Source organism: Lycorma delicatula, chromosome 13 (genome assembly GCF_047948215.1).
Source record: "Lycorma delicatula isolate Av1 chromosome 13, ASM4794821v1, whole genome shotgun sequence".
Lineage (NCBI taxonomy): Eukaryota > Metazoa > Arthropoda > Insecta > Hemiptera > Fulgoridae > Lycorma > Lycorma delicatula.
In genome coordinates, this window is record NC_134467.1 from 6,643,176 (window position 1) to 6,666,258 (window position 23,083).

The window sequence follows — 23,083 nt, forward strand, 5'->3', positions numbered from 1 at the left end:
AAATGTATGTTATTTACTAAAATATTAAGCCTTTTATTTTGAACAAAATGACTTTTTATTTTTTTAAATCTGTTAACAAACAGCCGAATTATGGCAGAAAATTATTGTAATTTTGTGTTTTCATGTCCTCCACTTTACGTTCAATTCGATTAAATATTACCTGTTTTCATTTATTTTTAATTATAGTATTGTAAATTAGTATCAAATTAGGTAATAATTTGATACTTATTACTTATGACTGTCATGGGGAAAACGAAGGAGAAATCGCCATTTTTCCTAAGGATAATTTTTGTTTAGTTTTACAAGTAGAATCTGAAAACGTATAGCCAACATACATTTTAGAAACATTCTGTATAGGTGTAGAAGGGAAAGTATCATAATCGGTCCAATTTGGGAATATGTGGTTTTCACCGGATCTTGACGATCAGACACTTAAGGAACCCAAAATACCGGATGGAAATTTTCCGGATGTTAATATTCGTATGTACGTATATATATTCGGTGTCTGCCACAAGAACAGCTGTTGACGGCGTCCCGTTTCGTTCGTCGTCATCCAACGACTCTGTACCGTCTTTAAACCGCTTCTACCACGAGTATGTTGCAGTACGAGATGCGGCTTCATCAACGAATACTTGCTGTATCATAGAATAAGTTTTTAGAATAAAGAATTTTGAATTCGATCACAAAATTTTATCGCGCTTCTCTGTTCCATGTCGCGATAAAAGTAGAACTAGGCGACGATATAGGAGATTCAAGATGTCCGGACGAGGCCTACAGCGAAGGCAAAAGCCGAGTTTAAAAATCACCGTTGTAAATGTCTACCGAGGCATTTACATCGGTGGCATCCCAACGAATCCTCGCCTATTACTATGAGATGTAAAAAGTTAGAGGGGGAAAGACGACTCCCGTTAAAGCCCATCAGAGCTAGGAACGGGGGGGGGGGGGTTGTGGCGACCAGAAGCGTCACAAGGGGGGTGTCTTCCCTTACGAGGTTGGGATGTTCCATTTCGCGAGCTCGCACAAGTCGCATGAACGCAACGTACACGGCCGAATTAACTCGAGACTGGAGTGACGAAACGCGATAAAATTTGTACAAGCATTCATCAGACAACGCAATACACAGTTCCTTGGTTATACGACAGATGGCGCTACTTGTATCGACTACAGAAATTTAGTTCGGGAACTTTTCAGACATACTGTGTATAATGGACGGGCCAAAAATAATGCCGGTTTTAAATCGCTCGTCTGGAGAGGCTGTTAACCTTGTATATCTTGTATATCATTTTATCTGTAGTTCTGATTAGGATCGCTATATAAAGGAGAATCGCATTCTTATTATTAAAACTTATTATAAACACGGTCAGTGTTTTGCAAAAGCACTTCGTAAACTTCGAAAAATATCTGCTTACGAAAGCGCCCCGAATAAATAAACAGTTCGGTGATTAGAGAGAAAAGAAAACCGGGGCGTTTTATAAAACCGGCCGGTCTCTTGATAACATCCCGTCAGCGCACGAGAGTGTTGCAGCAAACCCAAGAATATCGATCCGCCAACGTTCACAAGAACTTGGAATAACTTGAGAATTCTAACAAAATATATGCATATGCAACCGTACAAAACACAGTTAATACAACAACTTAAACCGAGGAATACTCTTAAGCGCCGAGAGTTTGCTAATTTACGATAAAACACGATTATATTTATGATGAAGCGCACTTCCATATTGATATATTAATAAGCAAAATTGTCGAATTTGGGGAAAAGATAACCCTCGGGCTGTTCACGGGGTTCGATTACATCCAGTAAAATTAATTATTTGGTGGTGATTTTGGTCTGGTGAAGTTATCGGCGCGTAGTTTTTTTTTTTTTTTGAGGTTGAGGTGTCAGATTGAACTGCCGCAAGAACTGCGACAATTCACCTATTCACAGGTCCCAAGTTAGACGCAGTTATCGGTGAACGATACAGTAACATGCCGGTTGAATTTTTTTTGGACGCGATTAGACTCGATCGACAGCAATAACTTGCGGTTTCAAAAAGACGGTCCAATATACAAGAGAAACGTTCGACTTGTTAAGCGAGAAATTCCCAGGTCGCGTAATTTCAAACGCGGCCGCGGAGGTCATGCGATCCGTTGCCGTGCGATTACTTTCTTTGGGTAAAACGTTTAAAAAAATTCCCTACAAACAATTCCCGAGCTAAAGGAGACTCGAAAAGCGACTGCAGAAATCGAGCCACACCTGTGTTTGAAAGCGATGGAAAACTTCAAGAATAGAATGACGATACGCCAGCAGAACCACGGAAGACATCTGTTTGACGTTATATTCCACTCGTAACAGGGTAACATGTGCTATTTTCAACATTACCTGCGCAAAATAGGCAGACGTGCCTCCCCGTCACGTGTTGCGAAGACGAGGATTCCGTTGAACGGCATTTGAAGTCTTCAAATGCCGAAAGTGGGACGTACAACGGAATAGGGCGGGACAGCCTTGTGAACTACATGTTACAAAGAGAGATACATTGGAGGAGAGTCAACACATACGCCACGGAGGTAATCAGGAGTAAAGATCAAGAGGAGCGGTACCGAGGCTATTAGTAAAGGGGCGAGAGGACAGCCCCAGAGGTGAGGGCTGGCAAACACAGGTATGCCAGTGCCTACCCACCGGGTCGGTCTAGTGGTGAACGCGTCTTCCCAAATCAGCTGATTTGGAAGACGAAAGTTTCAGCCTTCAAGTCCTAGTAAAGTCGATTATTTTTACACGTATTTGAAAACTAGATCGCGGATACCGGTGTTCTTTAGCGGTCGGGTTTCAATTAACCACACATCTCAGGAACGGTCCAACTGAGACTGTACAAGACTACACTCCATTTACACTCACACATATCATCCTCTGAAGTATTATCTGAAAGGTAATTACCGGACGCTAAACAGGAAAAAGAAAGAAAGGAAAGGTGTGCCGGTGCCTACCATCCCCTGTAGTCCCCATCCAGGGGATGGTAGGCACAATAAAAGAGAAAACACCCGGCGCTGTGTTTTGGGCAGATATTTCCGGACACGGCGTCAAGAAAGGGCACAATAAAGACTCCTCGAGCTGACCGGAGAGCCGACCTACCGAACCGGATATACAGCCGGTAGGTGGGAAGGTTCGATAGATTAACCAGACACTCTTCTTCTTGGTGGAGTTATGACCATCAGTCCGGACCGACCTAGTGGAGGGGCAAAAAAAGAGCTTCAAAATTCGAGATTGCAAAAACCTCGATACCCAAAATTTTGTCCGATCATTCCTTCATATTTATGTCGTTGCATTAACAGTAAAATACACCAAGGAAAATAGAGATCCTTTTTTTTTTTTTGAAAATGTACTGTTAAAGGCAGTAAATTTGTTTTTTCATTTAAAACAGTAATCAAATAAAGTTCTTGTCATATATGGATTAATTAATATAAATAAAACTGCATTTTTTAATAATAAAGTTAAACGTTTCGAAATTATAAATACTAAAATTTACCGTAGACTTTTCTGTCCTACGGATTAGAAGCATCAAGGCACACCGTTGGTTTGCAGATACAGCGGGTGGTTAGCTGTGAATACATATTCTGAATAACCAAAGTGGGGCGTTGACAAAGAAATGGATAGCAAAACTATAGCGTAGCGTAAGCCGAAAAGAATATTGTGGCCGCCAGTAAATAAATCGACGGATCCCTTACGCGTAACGACGGAAGACTAGTCACGGCAACAACGGCAGCACACAGGATGGATACAACGGAAAAGTACCTCCAATATTTCCTTAATAAATCCGATAAAAAAAATGCTGGAAATGGAGCAAGCGGTAATAAATATCAGTTCGAAATATATAATCGAAGATAAAGCTTATAACAGATATGTTGAGGTTAAAGAAGCGGCAAAGAACAGAAAGGAATGGAGAATAACATTAAACCAATCGTACGACTGATAACTACAAAAAAAAATTAGATTATTATCTCCCCCTTCCTACATTTAAATTATATTCGATACTACAAGTGACACCAAATACGAATTGGATACGGAATGGAAATCATTACTCTCAGAGAAATCAAATCTTGTTCATCTCAACAGGGACAAATAAATACAAAACATAACAATCCGATCTATAAAAATAAAATACTGTGTGTATATGTGTTTGTGTGTGTATATATGTGTGTGTGTGTGTGTGTGCGCGCGCGCGCGCGCGTGTGTGTGTGTGTGTGTGTGTGTGTGTGTGTGTGTGTGTGTGTGTGTTTCAATATATATATATATATATCTTGTTTAAAATTTTGGAATTTTAATTTTATTAATAACCAAAAATTAATATATTTCCCCCCTTCTTTATTATTCACAACTTAATTTCCAAAATATAATATAAAACAATATATAACAATATATAAACAATATATATATATTTGTGTGACTAAATTCTAATGAAAAACGTTGCTAAAGCTCTACAATGATATAGGAAACTGTAGTAGTGGGAGGGAAAAGCCGTATCACTTCAAAAAAGTACAAGGCGCCACGGCGCCTCACTGACTGACGCCCCACTTTATATATATATATATATATATATATATATATATATATACATACTACTCCCACCACTCCATTTACACAAACACACACACACACATACATATACACGCTTACAAATACATATATTCAAAGTATGTTACAGACCACCGCACTAATAAAAAAAAAAATCCCAGGACGGGACAATAGCGTTCTGGACACAAGCCAGAAACTACAGTTGCTTCACACAGCTCGGTGTATTGCTAGCTGTGGATAACACATTCTATATTACACGTACACAGATCTATATATACGTAATACAGTTCTACCGATAATACGGTATTCCTGTAATTTCCCTCTCGTAAAAAATTTCCCTTCTCTGCGCGCTCGACAAATAAAACTGTTGCAGCGCTTACTTGTACGTATAAAACAATGCAGACATTAAAATACAGCTATTTATTTATTTATTTCCACTCTCCAAACCCCCATCGTCTACATTAATACGCAAAGTTTTTCGACAATTTCTAGCGGCTCTAACCTTCATATTATGTACATATCATTACATTTTATAGTTAATTAAATTAGGATCTTCCTTCATCTTTAAACCGGTTCGCACTGTATTCATAAATATATATATCTTTCTAAAAATTAAAAAAAAGCTGACAAAGTATTGCGTGACTTTCCGGGCTCAAGTCGTACAATACCTCACTCTTTATCGATACCGTGTTTAAAAACCGTTATTAGATCGCTTTCTTTATATTAAACATTCAAACGTTTTACTAAATCTCCGATTTTCGAGGCGGAGTGATAACGTCTACTCCATTCATCCGGAGGTCCGGGGTTCGAATACCCGTCAGGCGCGGCATTTTTCATACCCTAGTATGTCCGATAGTCTTTCGTATCCTAATAGTCCCTACGCACAAGCGTCGAGTTTAAACTGACTCACCGCTGTAACTCGCTGTATTACCGCGTTTGAAAAATACACCGATACAACGTCAACGTATGAGGTTATGTTGTAAGCTGTCGACCTTAAGTAAAGCAAACTGAAGAACGACTCGACCGATCTTCATCAAATATTCACATTCGTAACTTCAGCTACGCTCTAATTTCAGATACATTCAAAATGAATGGTATTTTCCGTATTTCTCAAAGAAAATTAATTTTCACCCCTCCCCGCCCATGATCGCACCGTACAACCGAAATTAACACTTTTCTTCGAAGAGTAAGTACATAAAAACCGATTAATATTTTTTATTGACATTTTATACTTTTTTTAAATTTTATTTTAAAACTAAAATTGTAAAAATTCTACGAAATTGTAAAAAAGTAGTAATCAAAATCGTAAAAATTTCTTCAATTTGTAAAAAAAATAATTAAAAAAAACAAGAATAGAAAAATAAAATCGTAAACATTTTACAAATTTTTAAAATAAAATACCCTTAAAAAGTCATAAATGACTTTAATATTGGGACCAAAATTGGGTTTATGAAAGTAGTGATCGTAAAAGCTAAAAAAAAAGTATACGGAATTTTTTTATCGATTATTAACCAAAATTTAAGCAGCAAAATTCCCAAATTTTGAATAAAAAAATTTTTGATTTTAGGGACTTCGTTACACTGTAAAGAAAATCTAGTAAATTTGGACCCGAAATATAAAACGGGTGCCAAAGCTACTTTAATTTTTATAGACCTTTAAAAGAGCTATTAAAAAAATAAAATATTAATAATTAATAAATCGATACTTTTAAATTTTAAAAAAAGTAGGAGATAAAGTCCGATTCGAACCGATGTGCCTTCCCCTTGTAAGATCCAAATATTTAATGGAATCTGGAACCGATGAAAGTAAATACCGCTTATGATATATCGTTGAAAGGCTCTCAATGAGGGCTTATTATTGCAGTTAAGAAAAAGTCCATAATTCAATTTTTTTTTAATTTGGACTTTTTTGGTGGAAGCTTTTGGTTCAGTCGATTGATATCAAAAGGGGAGGTGCACAACTAGATGTTACAACAAACATAAATCAAAAATTTCTACATCCACGGCTAATCGTTTTCGAGTTATGCGTGATACATTTGTACATACGTACGTACAGAGGTTACGCCGAAACTAGTCAAAATGGATTCAGAGATGGTCAGAATGGATATTTCCATTGAAATCTGAAAATCGAAATTTTTCGCGATCACAATACTTCCTTTTCTTAGTACGAGGAAGCAAAAGTCGCATCACCATCAACGCCAAGATAAAGCATTACAAGATGTCATCCGACCCGAATGCACCTACGCAGCAGAATGCTTGATACCGCTAACAAAACGCGACATCCCAAACCTGAATGCAAAGAAAGAAAGATAGATCCTCAGGAATATCGTAGTTCCAAGGAAAAAAACCGATAATAACAATAAACTCCGAACCGGAACGGAATTCTACAAACGCTGTGAAAAACTCACCGATATCCGAAAACGCAAAATCCCAATTGTGTGGCCGTATTTATCGCACGAATGACATCAGACTGCAATTATATCTTCACAGCGCATCCAATCAAAAAATAACAACGGATAGATCCACAATATCTGTAAAGATATGGAAAAAAAATAAATAAATATTATCGATGAAAAAACACAAAAGACCGGAATAGATTTTAAGATAAAATCAAAAATTACTTACAGTGGGTTTCAATAACGAACAAAAGCAGTCAATAGTAACTTGGCGCGGTGTGAGAGGAGAAAACAGCTCAATTTACACAAAAAAAGATTAAAAACTTATTGTGGTTGTTCATATGGTCCATAGAGGGCCTAAATCGAGAAAAGAAAAACAAAACAAAAAAACAAATAAATTTTAAAATTAAAAAATTGGTATAATTCTTTCTTTCTCTGAGTGTGTGTGTGTGTGTGTGTGTGTGTGTGATGAGGGGGGGGAACGAGTTGAGGCAAGCAGAGGTGTAGTTTAATTGATGGTACTAAATTATCTAATTTATACATTTTTTTAGCCCTCCGGGTTGGTTAAGTCATCACAAGTCAGTTGTTGAAGTCACAAATCAGCCGAAGTCGAATGTTCCAAGGTTGAAATCCTAGTAAAAGTTAGTCGCTTTTATACGGACTTGAATACTAGACGGTAGATACCGGTTTACTTTGGTGGTATACGTCTCAGGAATGGCTGACCAGATTCTACATGTCGTACTATCACCCTTATATCATTGTGCCACGGAAGGTTGCTTATTGTTCATTAGTTAAACAGATTGCAACGTAGACGATAAGAAAAAAAAATTATTTTTACTTCCTTGTACGAAGTAAAGCAAGTATTGTGATCGCGAAAAATTTCGGTTTTCAGATTTCAACGGAAATATCCATTTTGACTAGTTTCGCCGTGACGTCTGTACGTGCGTACGTATTAGCTCGCTTAACTCAAAAAAGAATAACCGTACGATGTTGAAATTATGGATTTAGAATTGTTGTAACATCTAGTTGTGCACCTCCCCTTTTTATTGCAATCGACTGACCCAAAAGTCTCCAAAAAAGGTCCAAAATCCAAAAGATTTGGATATTAAACTTTTCTTAGCTGCACTAATAAGCCCTCATCGAGGGCTTTTCAAAGATATATAATAAGTGGTACTTATTTTAATCCGTTCCAGAATTACAACCAAATAAAATTTTGATTATGAAATATTTGAATTTTATAAGGGGAAGGCACACTGGTTCGAATCAAACTTCCATCTCCTTTTTTTTAATTTAAATATATTAATTCATTAATAATTATTAACGTCTGATTGTAAAAAGAAATTTACGATAAATAATAATTCAATAATAATAATAAAAAAAAAGGTGTATATGTAATTTAATAGGCGTACAAGGAAGTCATATGGTGTCCACATCAGATTTTTTTAAGTGGCAATAAAAGTGTGTTGTTTTTGTGGGTGGATGTTTCTTGTGTATGGTTTTTGGTTTTTTTTTATATAATGGAAGTAACAAAAGTACAAAATTATTTGAAAAACATTTGTTTATGCTTTTAATTGTTTTGTATTATTTATAAAAAAAATTTCATTGAAGGGTCTAAAATTGCTTGTCAGGTTGGTAGAATGCATCATCGACCTGTATGACACCTTTCAGATTCTTTACAAATAGAATTATTAATCGATTAAGTGAATAATTTGTTAAAATAAATTTTATTTATAATTTTAAAATGTATTTTATTTCTATTTGGAAATTTTGGTATAAAAACATGTTTTAGATCAAACGTATCGCTATATAAATTCATACAAAGCGATTCAGAAGGAAGGGGAAGTAATTTTGGAAGCGATTCTAGAACTTGAAATATGAAATATGTTCATACAAATGTACATCTGAAAACGTTTTGGTTGCAAGTTAAGCAAAACTAGTGAAACATTTCATCCAGATTTCAGTTCCCCTGGTGAAATGAGGTCATACTGAAATTTTTAAGGGTAAACTTGACGGTTTCTTAGTTTTTTAACTAAAAAATCAAATAAAGCAGGTCCCAGAACCGTATCTTCCTAAGTTATCATGATACTTAACAAGATAAAATAACGGTGTCGAAATACACATTTTAAATTTGAAGTACGATAACATTATTAAATGTTTAATAAATGCGTAAATTCTATTATCAAAAGTTGTAGAGAATTTAAATCTGAGAAAATTAATGTAATAAAGTCTATGAAAAAAAATTCAACTTTTATTATTAAAAACAAAACAGAAAAACGCTAAGAATTTGTAAAAATTAAAAACAGATGGTTTTAGTATAACAATTTAGTACAATTTTTAATAATCTTCAAGAGAACGGTACACTTCCCACCTCTTGTGTTTCATCTGAACGTTAACCGGTACGAGGTGATGAAAGAGAAGACCTTCTCAAAGGTGTACAGCTTAAAGATCACAGAGTACGGATTAAAAATATAAAACTAAAACTGCATCGATTTACATTATACTAATCTTCTTAAAATTAGCAAAATTAGCATCTGCGGAGACAAGAGTGGAAATTGAAGACTGTTATTGAGGGTGCGGTTGAAGGAAGTAACCGCTGAGGAAAAGGAAGGCAGATTCTGAACGACAAGAACCATCAAAGCTACCGACAACTCAAGAGGAAGGTGCAGGGTAGAAGACTTTGGAAGCTCGGTGCAAACCGATCAACAGATTGATGGCAACAGAGAAAGAATTTTCCTAACTTGTTGAATATTGCCGGGGGTTTTCCAGTTTTATAAATAAAAACAAAAAGTACACATTTTGTATGTAACACTTTTCAGATTAAACACGGTTTCATTTATCAGGCCGTGTCAACAGCCATAACACTCTGTTATCGCATGCGAGTAATTCCCGACGAATAATAACCGTTACGCGATGAAAAAATTTGAATTTGATGTGGTATATCACAAAAGTGGATACCGTTTAGTTTTCCTACAACAAAGAAAATTCAAAACGTTCAAACATCAGCCGATTAAACGAGTAAGAAACTGCTCTAGCGTACTTCCAATAAAATGGGGACGTCGGTTCATATCGGAGATGTTTTATTAATTTTTTTGCAGAAAAGTTTTCAGAAATAACCTTATTTCAAAACCCATCTGGCTACCGGGATTCCCAGAATTTACACCGACACAGTTTTATTTATAGGAAGCGATGAAAGGATCCGTACCGGAACAATCCTCATAGACTAAAAAAATAACATGAATTTGTAAATTCAATCCGTCACTACTTTTTCGATTCGGTGTATATTTTCAAACATGTTGAAACATGGTACAATTATGCCTACACGTAAACTGTGACCGACATTTTGTCGTGCGCGTAGGGGAAACGATTTCCTCTACCAGAGAAATAGCCGCTGGGGTTCCCCAAGGAACAGTACTTTCCCCGTTCTTGTACACTTTGTACGTGAACGATATGCCGCTGTCGGAAGGGGTCAAAACGGCCCTTTACGCAGACGACACGGCATATTTCTACGAATCTGCAAATGTGGATTACGCGGTCCGGAGGCTCCAAAGGCAGCTGGACTTAGTGGAACCGTGGCTCGACATGTGGAGAATCAGGGTCAACGGTGAAAAATCGGTGGCCGTGATGTTCACATGCAACACACGAAAACCGACCAGAGAGCTGGAAATCTCAGGGGAGAAAATCCCTTTTGAGAAAACAGTTAAGTACCTGGGGGTGGTGTTGAACCGCCGCCCAGGTTTGGTTGGTAAGCCGCCTGCTTACCTTCGGCGAACATGTAAATTATGCGACCCGGAGGGCTAAGGCCGCCAGAGCCTCGCTATACCCAGTGCTGAACAGTGCCAGCCCGTACCCTCTGGCAACTAAGCTCCTCATTTTTCGGCTGTACGTACTGCCGATTCTAACATATGCTTACCCGGCATGGGGGGCAGTGTTGAGCTCCTCGCTTCAAAAGACGATCGAGGCCGTCCAAAACATCGCGTTGCGGACGATCTTTGGAGCTCCGTGGTTCGTCAGGAACGCCACTCTCCGATCTGATGCGAGATTTCAATCCGTGTCCGAGGTGGGGGTGGCGCAGGCGCGCAGACTGTTCGGGAGAGCGGCTGTGTCCGAACACAGTCATCTTCGGGACATCTGCCGAGAGGACCCAACTCCGACAGTTGTAAAGAAGCGGCCTCACGCCGTACTGGACGAACCACCGTGATGGTGCGGTGCGGTAGCCGAAAATCGACAAACCAGGCTTAGGGGCCTCCATATCGCATGAGCCATAAACGGAATAGTGCGTCAGACGCGTTTCCGGGGTCGCGAGTGAAAAGTTTTCGCGAGTTATATAGTTTGAAGACGTCAAACACGGTAAGTCGCGCATAAAACAAAAACGCGGTCTAAATTTAAAAAAACTTACAGTAAGACAAAATATCCCAGCAATTGCGACTCCTTCGGAAAAGGGGACGCATTGCTCCCTCCTTATAGCTAGTGCCCCGTTGTGGCGTATTACTGCTAGCCTATTAAAGAGTTAGCACCGAAAGGACTTCAGTGGACGGTCTGAAGGGGAATTACGTCGGGAGGACAGGCTTTATAAGCCTAGCCTTCCGCGGTAGGCCCATGAAATGGGTTCGATAACGCTGGTTTAACAACGGATTGGAATGCAATTAAATCCGTCTTAAATTCACTAAAATAATAATAGACAAAACTTGAAAAATTAGATCCGAGATTAAAAAAAATAACCCTTTTAAAAACAAGCCCGATTAGAATGATCCAGCAGCAAGGGACTCTGTCCAGGTTCTGCGATAAAGTAGGGAGTAATAGACTCCTGCCAACTTTGCATTCCACGTAAACTGTGATCATACTGAGTAACTGATGTAAATAAAAATTCATTGTAGTAAGTATTATTTGTATTTCTGTCATTGTTATTCGTTAAATAAAATGTTTATACGCATCGGTGTATTTCATTTGAGACAACCGGTATATACTATTATTGTACAGTTGCCTTAGTGAGCTTTTTTTTACGTTAAGTTAGATATGATTGCTTTTTTTTTGATTTCATCGGTAATTTCTAATTTATTTTTTAATAAAATACAAAGTTTTGTATGGAAAATAAGAATATTATTCTCTTTATATGCGACCGTAGATGCATTTTCTATATCTTATCTTCCATAACCAGTATATATTCAGCTAATAATATCAGAATGTACATAATATTTAAGGGCTTAATCAAGTACACCTATTATACTAAATTCTTAGGTTTTATATAATCTGAGACTTATCATAGAGAACTGATCTATTATCTATACTTGTTTGTAAAAGTAGTAGTTAAATTAACTACAATATCACGATTAACAAACAAGAGTTAAAATGTATGTTTATTATTGCTAGACAATAATAATTAAAAATACCGGAGCTAAAACTGTAATGAAAACCTATTTTTTTTTTTTTTTTTTTTTTTGACTTGATGCCTAAGATTTTCTTATAATATCAGCTACCGTATCCAAGTAATATTGAATAACATGAATATGCCAACACACAGATCATAACTTTCAGCAATTATTTAATTCTAGAGATTTCAAAAATTTGGCGTGATTTTTTTTGAAAATTCTGAATTTTACAGAAAACTTCTCAAAATGGTGCAAAAAAAACTGCGGTACATTAAAAAATTCATAAAAATATTAAAAAAACATGCTTTTAATCATTACTTTTGGAATCGTTTAAGGAAAAATTTTCATTAATACAAGAACTATTCTGAAATAAAGTGGTGGTCATAGCGACATGGTATACACGCAACAGCTGTCAACCGTCTATTTTTTCAATATCAGTAGACTAATAATCGATTAAACGATATGAAATCTTAAATCATAGATGTTTGTATCGGCTGTGATGTGTATCGCGGTTTAATTTTGGCAAACAGAAAGACACAAAGATCCATTAATCGTTGTTTTATGTTTACGGGAATAATGTCACAAGCGATAACACAGTTAGAAATTTGGAGGGCATCCGTACCAAAAATAAGTGACACAGTTTGTTCATATTTATAAACGGTTAACTGTTAAACTGTGTCGCTTATTTTATCGCTTTGTTTTTTGAATATAATGTCGATAAACATTACTTAAGTATCAGACAATGAGAAATGTAATATGAAACCAGATTGCTTTTCTACGGAGAGGTTGTTGGTATATTATAACCTGTGATATAATATACAGACTCTCAACCGACTCTCTGATAAAGGATTAGAGAGTCAGTTGTAGCAATTTTCCTTACATTTTGAAGCGTTTTGTGAGTTCAAGGATATTAAATGATTTCATATGTTGTAAACTTCAGCAATTTGTTGTAAATTGAAGTTATTTTTAAACGTCTAACAATATATGACTTTGCTTTGTTTCTTTTGAAAGTAGTAAAAGCAGCAAAATTTTGTTTTTATATATTCCTCATTGTTTAATATGTAAATTTTTTTTAAAGAATTGTTCGCTATATCGGCCAGAGGAAAAGAAATTATATAATTCATCAGTAGGCCTGATAATAGTATTTTAAATAATTATATCTTATAATATTATTATACCTTCAGTATAATAGTATTCATTAAATACTACATGATAATTAGTATTTATGAAATACTAATACGGTTTATTGTATAAAATAACTTGCTTTATGCAAATATTTTATTTCATAAAACAACACGGCTTGCGTTAAAATCACAATTTCAGTTGAATTTTGATGCGTATTTGTTTTTTAATAATTCACACATTACTTTGATATCTTGTAAATGCATGTTAGCAAACAGATTAGGCTTTCTCAAGGCATTTGTGTAATATAAATATACTTTCTTCATCTTGCAATTACTAACCTACAAATACCACGTGCAACTTCCTCTGAGAAGAGAGTGCATTGCACCCTTTGAAATACTACGGGCCCATCGGACACATTCCTACTGGACCGAAAGGCTTTCAGTGGACAAACTGTGGCGGAATTGCATCAGGAGAATCTCACAGATAACTTCTTGCTATCTACCGAGTGATAACCTAACTAAAAATATTTCAAAACCCGATCTAAAAAGGGCTGGAATGCAACTCCCAACTTTGTCGATGTTAAAATAAAAACAAATATATAACCGCGTGATAATCTGGAAGAACCAGCAACAAAGGATTGATATACAAGCTCTGTGATTAATAGGGGTATAAAATATCTCCACATTCTACGGTGAAATATTCTGCAGATTATACGGAACCAAACAGCAACAATAACAATTGAAGAACATAAGAAAGAAGCCGTAATAAGAAAGGGAGTCCGACAAGGATGTTCCCTATCTCCGTTACTTTTTAATCTTTACATGGAATTAGCAGTTAATGATGTTAAAGAACAATTTAGATTCGGAGTAACAGTACAAGGTGAAAAGATAAAGATGCTACGATTTGCCGATGATATAGTAATTCTAGCCGAGAGTAAAAAGGATTTAGAAGAAACAACGAACGGCATAGATGAAGCAAGAACTATCGCATGAAAATAATCAGGAACAAAACAAAAGTAATGAAATGTAGTAGAAATAACAAAGAGGGACCGCTGAATGTGAAAATAGGAGGAGAAAAGATTATGGAGGTAGAAGAATTTTGTTATTTGGGAAGTAAAATTACTACAGATGGGCGAAGCAGGAGCGATATAAAATGCTGAATAGCACAAGCTAAACGAGCCTTCAGTAAGAAATATAATTTGTTTACATCAAAAATTAATTTAAATGTCAGGAAAAGATTTTTGAAAGTGTATGTTTGGAGTGTCGCTTTATATGGAAGTGAAACTCGGACGATCGGAGTATCTGAGAAGAAAAGATTAGAAGCTTTTGAAATGCGGTGCTATAGGAGAATGTTAAAAATCAGATGGTTGGATAAAGTGACAAATGAAGAGGTATTGCGGCAAATAGATGAAGAAAGAAGCATTTGGAAAAATATAGTTAAAAGAAGAGACAGACTTATAGGCCACATACTAAGGCATCCTGGAATAGTCGCTTTAATATTGGAAGGACAGGTAGAAGGGAAAAATTGTGTAGGCAGGCCACGTTTGGAGTATGTAAAACAAATTGTTGGGGATGTAGGATGTAGAGGGTATACTGAAATGAAACGACTAGCACTAGATAGGGAATCTTGGAGAGCTGCATCAAACCAGTCAAATGACTGAAGACAAAAAAAAAATATACGGAAGTGCATATATAGGTCTATAACTGATGATCGTTTACCAAATCTTAAATTGTATCTGAAAACAATTATTTTCCAAGAATAATCACCTCGACCTAAAGCTTGATATAAAAAGAAGATTGATTTCCTGTTGCCTTTTTCACAGAGCCGAATATTAGATCGTATATAAACACGCCAAGAACATTAAAATGAAGACGATACTTAGTCCTACTACAAGCAACAACATGTCTCTGGTCACCACAAATACTAGCTATACAGTTACACGATTACTCTCTGAGAAAGGAACATTAATTAGTACCTCTATTGCTAGATATGTTCCTATATGCGTGTATGGCTGACACTTTTACATTACCAAGTGTAATGTGTCAGCCGTAAGAAGACTGAACAATGTAAAGCAACAAATTAATGTACACTTTTTCGTAAGAGAATTCATTATCTTCGCTACAAATCTGCAGAAAAGCTTTATTAATGTTACTTTGTTAAATTTAACAATGTTCTGAAAGCGACTTGCAAATAAGAAACATCAAATGGATGTTTTTTTTTTTAATACGGCATAAATTTAAACTTTAGTACAAAAAATAATTTTAAGAAAAAAATTCTCTATTTCAAAGAATTTAGATAAAAGTCGATTTATTCACACATTTAATGATTCAAATCAAACAATAAATACACATAAAATAGTATATATTAAATGTAACGCATAAAAATATATAACTGTATTTCCATTATTAACGTAAGTTAATTCCCTAGTATTTTTTTCAATCCAATCGCCTAAAAACTCGGTATTAGAAAATAAATTAAAACCGTTACGTTTACATTTTCTTCCGTCCGCTATAAACGTATTGATACCAGCAAGTTTACCGTCGCATACTAACGGTCCACCAAAATCGGAGTCGCAAAAACCGCGCGCGAAGAAACCCTTCGTACATATAGTGGTATCCCGAAATAAGTTTTTTAATTTTTCTTTACAATAAGCATCGCTTTTTAACGTAACCGCTAAAAGATACAACGATTTAGGGAATAAATTGTCCTCTTCTACGGTTTTACCCCATCCGCTAACCAAACAATATTTTATACCGTTTTCGCCTCTTCCTGCAGTAAAATTAATTATACTAACGTCTACAGATAAATGAAACATCGGATGTACTTTAACTAATGCGACATCGTAAACGAAAGAAATCGCACTGTTATTAGGATGAATAATTACAGATACTATTCCATGTTGACAGTCGTTTCCTCGTTCTTTTAGCACAACCAAACCGGCACAGACGAAATGCTCACGAGTTCTAAAATTTTCCATTCTTAACGGTTCCGCTGAAGTTATAACGACGTTAGAACTGATAATAGATCCGCTACAGATATGAATATAGAACGAATCGACTAATTTTTGTATCGATACGTGGTAGGGTCTTTCGTGTATTCTTGCTTTTGTCGCGAACGTTATTTTACTGTATTTACGATCACCGGTCGATACTACCTGTTTCCTTAGCGAAGATCTTCTTTCTACTTTCGGCATTTCTTGAATTAATGTGGGCCAAGAGCGATCGTCCGTCGTTGTCGTTTTCGGTGGTCCAATACGCTCTGTATATTTTGGTAATCGAAAAACACGCTCGGTGCTAGATAATAAATAATCGTTATTATAGCCGTCAGAATAGTTCACAAATGATTCCTTTAAACGATTACTTTTTTTTTCATAAACAAAACCGTTTTCCGAAAAAGTTTCTTTACGTAAGCTTTTAGTATTATTACTGTTAAAACGTATGATTTCATTTGCGTTTATTTCTTTTTCTTTTCTAACGGCACTGTTACTATAATATTTATCGAGTAAGTCGTTATCATCTTTTTGTATTTCATCAGAAAAACTATAACAATTTGTATTATTGCGAATAGAGAACGTAAATTTTATTATTATAAATAGTATCGATAAAAAATAATTGGTATTAAATAAATTTCCATTAATAAATATCATTATATCGCTTATAATAATTTAAATAAAATCTCTCTATAAATCAAACACGTCTTCGGATGTAAAAATACCTTAATTTTTGTTCACGAAATATTGTATAATTTAACAATTACCGTTAATATAAATTTTAAAATAAAACTGACACAAATATTATTAAGATATATATAAATATGTATATCCATTTTTTATATTACTTTTTCATTTTTATTAATAACATATGTTTTTATTAATAAATATTATAAGCAAATATAAAATAATTAATTTACAGAACGTAAATAAAACCTAAAGAAAATGAAGCTGTTACCTCTTTATAATACAAACGATCACTTTTTTAACAAATTAAAAAAAAATTAATCGAATATTACTCATAAATGTGTATGTATATATATAAAAACAAAATCCACTGAGATTTCAACGATTCTCTTTGTTGAAGAAGTATTTTTCTATACTTGACTTAGAATATACTGAAAACGATTTTTTTTTAAAGCGTAGCTCAATTCTGAAAAATTAATGAAATCCCTACTACAATTTTTTTTTTACAATTAAATATCTACAATCTACATCAAAGAGAGAAACACTAACGGCTAAAACAATTAATTCTGGTTACGAGGCTCGGCTGATAAATTTTGGAAAGTAGCGTGCTACACGGAGACAAAAGTTACTATCGAGTTGGGCGTGGCAGCACGCGATAGCTAAATTCCCCCTCGACAAACCTGCGATAATGCGTTGAAATTCGTTAACCGTTTTGTTTTCAGTAGTAGATAAAATGGAGTCGAATACGGCCAATACGTCAACACGGTTAAAACAACGCACGGCCATCGAATTTTTAACAGCAGAAATGTGAATCCTACGAATATTTTTCATCGTTTAAAAGCGGTTTGCAGTAGTGAAACTGTCGACACGAATACTGTGAATAAGCGGGCGTTGAAATTTCGCGAACGCGAAGCCGGTAAAGCGACAATTGAGGACGCACCTCGCAGCGGACGACTAATGTCTGTGACCGATGAGAAACATCAAAAGGAGGTGTACGATTTGCTTCAAAACGACCGGCGTATCGCTATTCGGTTAGGCATATATAAAGAACGATTAGGCCATATTGTCGAGCGATCGGGTTACCGTAAAATCTGTGCACGACGGATACCGCGCTCTGTGATGGCTCTACGCAAGTTGAAGTTTGAGCCTATTCCGCATCCGCCATACCCGCTGGATTTGGCTCTGTGCGACTTCCACTTCTTCCCTCATCTCTCAAGAGGGATCTTTAATCGTTACACCGCCGACGATGAGGTTAAGGAAGCTGTGGCTACTCTGGATTCCGGAAAGATCGCCAGAATTTTTCAAAGACGGAACGCAAAGACTAGTCACGCGTTGGGAAAAGTGTATCGGTGTAAACGAGGATTATATTGAAAAATAAATACGGCATTTTGTAGCTAAGGTAATGTAATTTATTCGTTTTTTATTTCAGGCTAATGCTACGCATATATGTGCAAAATTTATCGGCCGAGCCTCGTAGTACCCTTACAGCTACCACTGGATGATAATAAAATTAATTTTTTGTAGCGTGTGAAAAATGTCAAACCTGACCGGAACTCAAACACAGAATCTCCAGATGAAAGGCAGAGATCCTACACCGTTAACGGAATGTAGATAGTTACTTGAAAAAGTCTTTTTTTTTACACCTACAACAATCAAACTGTACTTTAGTTAGTCGATTTCATTACTTTTCAGTAATAAACAGATCACAATTTTTTTTTTAATTTGATACCGATTAGTTTATTTATTTTTACAAAATCTCATTAAAAAAATAAACCCCAATTTGACTAATATATTTTTACTTTTTTAAAGAATTTTTTTTTAACTCCGAACGTCTATTCTTTCAGATAAAAAAAGTTACCTATTTACTACACTTTTCATATCGCTTCATTCATTAAACTTAAAAATATGTTATCCTAAAATTGAATATTCAAAAAATTTAATCGCGGATAACGATGGAACATGTACGGATCACATGCGCAACTGCAACCGCGCATGTGATGATCCGTTCAAGTTAGCGCATCCCAAACTGCACAGTAGCCGCTTTAGGTATCGTCTCGGTGCTTTTGCTTTTTAGCTGTATCGGTGAAAAGAGGTAGTAATGATGTCGCGGTCGAAAACTAAACACCGGGGAATCTTTTGCTACGATTATGCACGCGGGTTAACGTTGATCAGTGTTTAGAGGAAATGACTCCTGCGCTTTGTCTTCATTTTACAAGCATATTTGGGCGGTATCGAGAGTTTGAAAAAGGAAATTTTGGCTTTGAAGAAGCACCAAGGTCAGGGCCACCGTCTTCCTCTGCGACCGAGAGAAAATTGCTGCAGTATAAGAAATGCTTAAAAAGACAGACCTGTGACCTACCTATCACCAAACAGAGGCGTGACCTTGCGAATTAATACACCGTCAGTTTGTGCTATTCTTCGAGATCGCTTTCAAGTTAGAGAGCTTTATACCCTTTCGGTGCTGAATAACTTAACTGACGACTACAAGGCATAATGTGTTTTTTCGGTGCAATGAAATGCTGAAAAAGTTTGAAAATGGGAAATTTCTGTACGTGAACAGAGATATGTATGTTTACAGATGTTCAAAGATGAGGAGATCCCTGTGGCTGTTTGAAAATGCAGATCGGTGAAGAAGAGAATGGTAGCCGTACATTTTAGCACGAGAGGAATTTTAGAGCGAGTTGTGTTGGAAACTCGGTAAGACAGCTACAGGGAAGAATATACTGAAAAATGCCTGCCTAAAGTTCTTAAGAAGATGAACCCAAACTTAAGAAGCACGGTTTCTCTTCACTGCGAAAATTGTCCAGCACACAGCTCCAAAGTTTGCTCAGAATATTTTTTATTAAGTTTTATTCCAGCCAGCACCGGAATAAAACTGTTGGAGTACCGTCCTTACAGTCATGACCACGCTCTATGTTACTCGGCACTATTCCCCAATTGAAGAACAGACTAAAAGGGAGGCATTTTATGAGCGATGATGATCTTCTAAGGGAAGATGGGTGTGCCCAGATCTCTGATGAAACATGGCAGGGTTTCTTTGAAGATGATTTCAAAAGATGTTGAAATGAATAATGTGTGCCGCAAATTATTTTGGAAAATTATAAAAAATAAACTAGTATTCCAAAATTTTCCTTTGTAGATACCTTTACCTGTTATTATTTCATGTAAAAAATAACCGAATGTTTTAAATATAAAATAAGTTTTGTTAAAGATGCTATAAAAGGCGGTGAGTGTAAAAATTTATTCCATGCTGCCTGCATCGAGTTAAGAGATTTCTTTAAATTTAAAAATTGAATTGTTTTTTAAACCGATAAATAATGGATCACATACAGAAAAAAGACAATAATGTTCAGAAAAGATCACGGTTAAACCAAGGTGAAGCTAAAACACAATGGAAAAGCAAGGATTCATGCCAAAAACATGATGGTGTGTGCGATGGACTGGAAAGGAATTGTTCACTATGAGCTACTGTTGTTCAATCAAATGATAGGGGGTTCTAACCTCAATAACTGGAAATATTATGCCAAGAAATCAAGAAAAAGTGACCAAAATTGATTAATAAGAAACGCGTAGTCTTCCATCACGACAACATCAGACCTCACAAATCTTTGGTGACTCATCAAAAATTCAGCGCTTGGCTGGGAAGTTTGATGCATCCACCGTACAGTCCTGACTTAGCACTGTCAGCCTACCGTTGGTTTCTGTCTCTACAGAACTGTCTTAACGGTTAAAAGTTGGCTCAAAAGAGGCCTAAAAACTCACACCACAATTTTTTATACAGAAAATACAAAACTTCTACAGCGATGGGATTAGGATTTTAGTTAAAATATGGCAAACATTTAGTTTAATTTAAATGTAGAAATTAAATAATGAAATGCCTTAAGTAAATTCAATATTACTGAATTTAGAAACATCACATAAAAAACCAATTTAATCTTATTACTGAATGTTGTTCACCTTCAACTTCTGTAAATATTTTTCTCAACGGTTTCAATAATTGCTTAAAAAGTATTGAAAAAATGAAAATATCTCCTCAACTGGCGATCTGAACATCCAATGAAATCAAAATTCTAATGTAGCAAATACAAATAACTTTAAATCTGTAAAACCAGATCCACAGGGATGAAATACAATTCAAAATCATGTGTAAACCATATTTTTTTTAATAAAAATACTACTTTCTAGTATTATAATGTTGCTTTAATTACCACAGGCCATTTTTGTAACAGCCTCTACCTATAACTCTCAAATGTGGTACATAAAATTACTTCTTCGCAATCCTTTACTGAAAAAAAGTAATCTTTGTAATTTAATTTCTATTCGTATATATTAGATCTAAAGTTCCAAATTACTAAATAAGACTTTCAGATGAGTTTGCAACTAATGCATTCAAAATTGGAAATTTTTGCTCAATTATTATTTTTTAAATTACATAGTTACAATTGACATATACAAAAAATAAAATATAATAACAGTTTGCACTATTATTTTTACATATACTGAATTCAGCACAAAATTTTGCTGTAACCAGTTGCAAAACAACAAAAGCTGAATGAATTTATCAATACAAGTATGTACTGTCTGCATCAACATCATGCTTTTCTTGTACCAAAGCAGCTCCAGTTTTACACAAAGATAGCTCTTACACAGAACTCAGTATAAGTCACACAAAATGTTCTAAAAAAATCATGTATCATTTTATTAATTTGTTTACTCCTTATACAGTTACTTTCATGAGCATTAGAGTAACATACATCATTACACTACATAATTTTACAAACAAAATTTTGGGAAATAAACTTGAATTTTTATTTCTTCAATGTTTTGTTTCCAATTTTAGCTTGAAGGTGAAGATTTTTTTGTAAACAGCCAAGTAAAATATTTTACTATTACCTAACATCATATTTTTACTTAATAACTGTAATTCAAAAGTGATGCAAAAGGTTTTTTTCCAGTTTTTTTACCTATTCACACAGAAAACAATTTTTTTTTATTTGTAGTTTAATGTTGAAGCATATAGCCAACTACAAGCTATTCTGTAATGCCATGGGAAGGACCCATATTACAATAAAAAAAAAAAAAGTATATATATATATATATATATATATATATATATATTAGTTGCAAAATTCAGTGCAGTGTCAGAATTTAGCAGAGTGATATTTGACAATAACAACTGCCAAAATTAAATTGCGTTAATAGAATTTTTGGTGTTAGTACATTTCACAGATAAAAATAACAGTAAAAACATGCATGGTGAATTTAACACCATATAAAAATTATTTATTGGTTATGTCGAAATTATAGGTTGTACTGCTTTTGTAATGAATCTATCAGACGAAATTCATACTTATAATTGAATAATTCATAGTACTTACACTATACGTATGAATTTTTATATTTATTCTCGTCCCGCACAAAATAACCTTTCAATGACGAAGATTATCACATGTAGAAATAAACTCAAAACAATTTACAGCCTACTAACATCAATTCGAATGACAACAAAACTGATGATTACACAAATACAGAAATACGTAATCTGTTAAATTTTAATAAACAAATCGTATTTATTAGTAACTACTGTATAAGTTACATGTAACGCAGTTTTAACGTTTTGTATAACGTTCAGTGCCTCAGTAGACTTGGTTAGTTTGAGCACCTATAGGTCAATCTGAAATAAACTAGTTACTAGGAATGGTTCTTATTAGGTTAACACTTCAACTAGTGGTTTCTTCATCTGATACTATGATATTCGTTAATCAATTTAATACTTAAAATACAATGAATTTGTTGATAAACATTTTTTTATCAATTCTGCATTCAAGGGCTCGTTTCATTTTCCTTCTAATCCAAAAATGAAAAGAGAATGATTGAATTGTCAGTAACAGCAACCCTACTCACTCGTATGTTCTTTCAAACGAAATTTCATTTCTTGTACACTGATTTCTACATGGGTTCCCACATGCATT

The 23,083-nt window shown here is 35.1% G+C and overlaps 1 long non-coding RNA gene across 1 annotated transcript in view; it reads right to left on the reverse strand.

Annotated features, from left to right (window-relative positions):
• The window catches only part of LOC142333937 (uncharacterized), a 109,567-nt gene extending 86,874 nt beyond the window's left edge, over nucleotides 1-22,693 (reverse strand). Inside the window, exon 1 of the long non-coding RNA XR_012758751.1 lies at nucleotides 22,490-22,693. This is a non-coding gene — a long non-coding RNA (uncharacterized LOC142333937). The remainder of the gene's footprint in view (nucleotides 1-22,489) is intronic.
• Nucleotides 22,694-23,083: the final 390 nt, after the last annotated feature.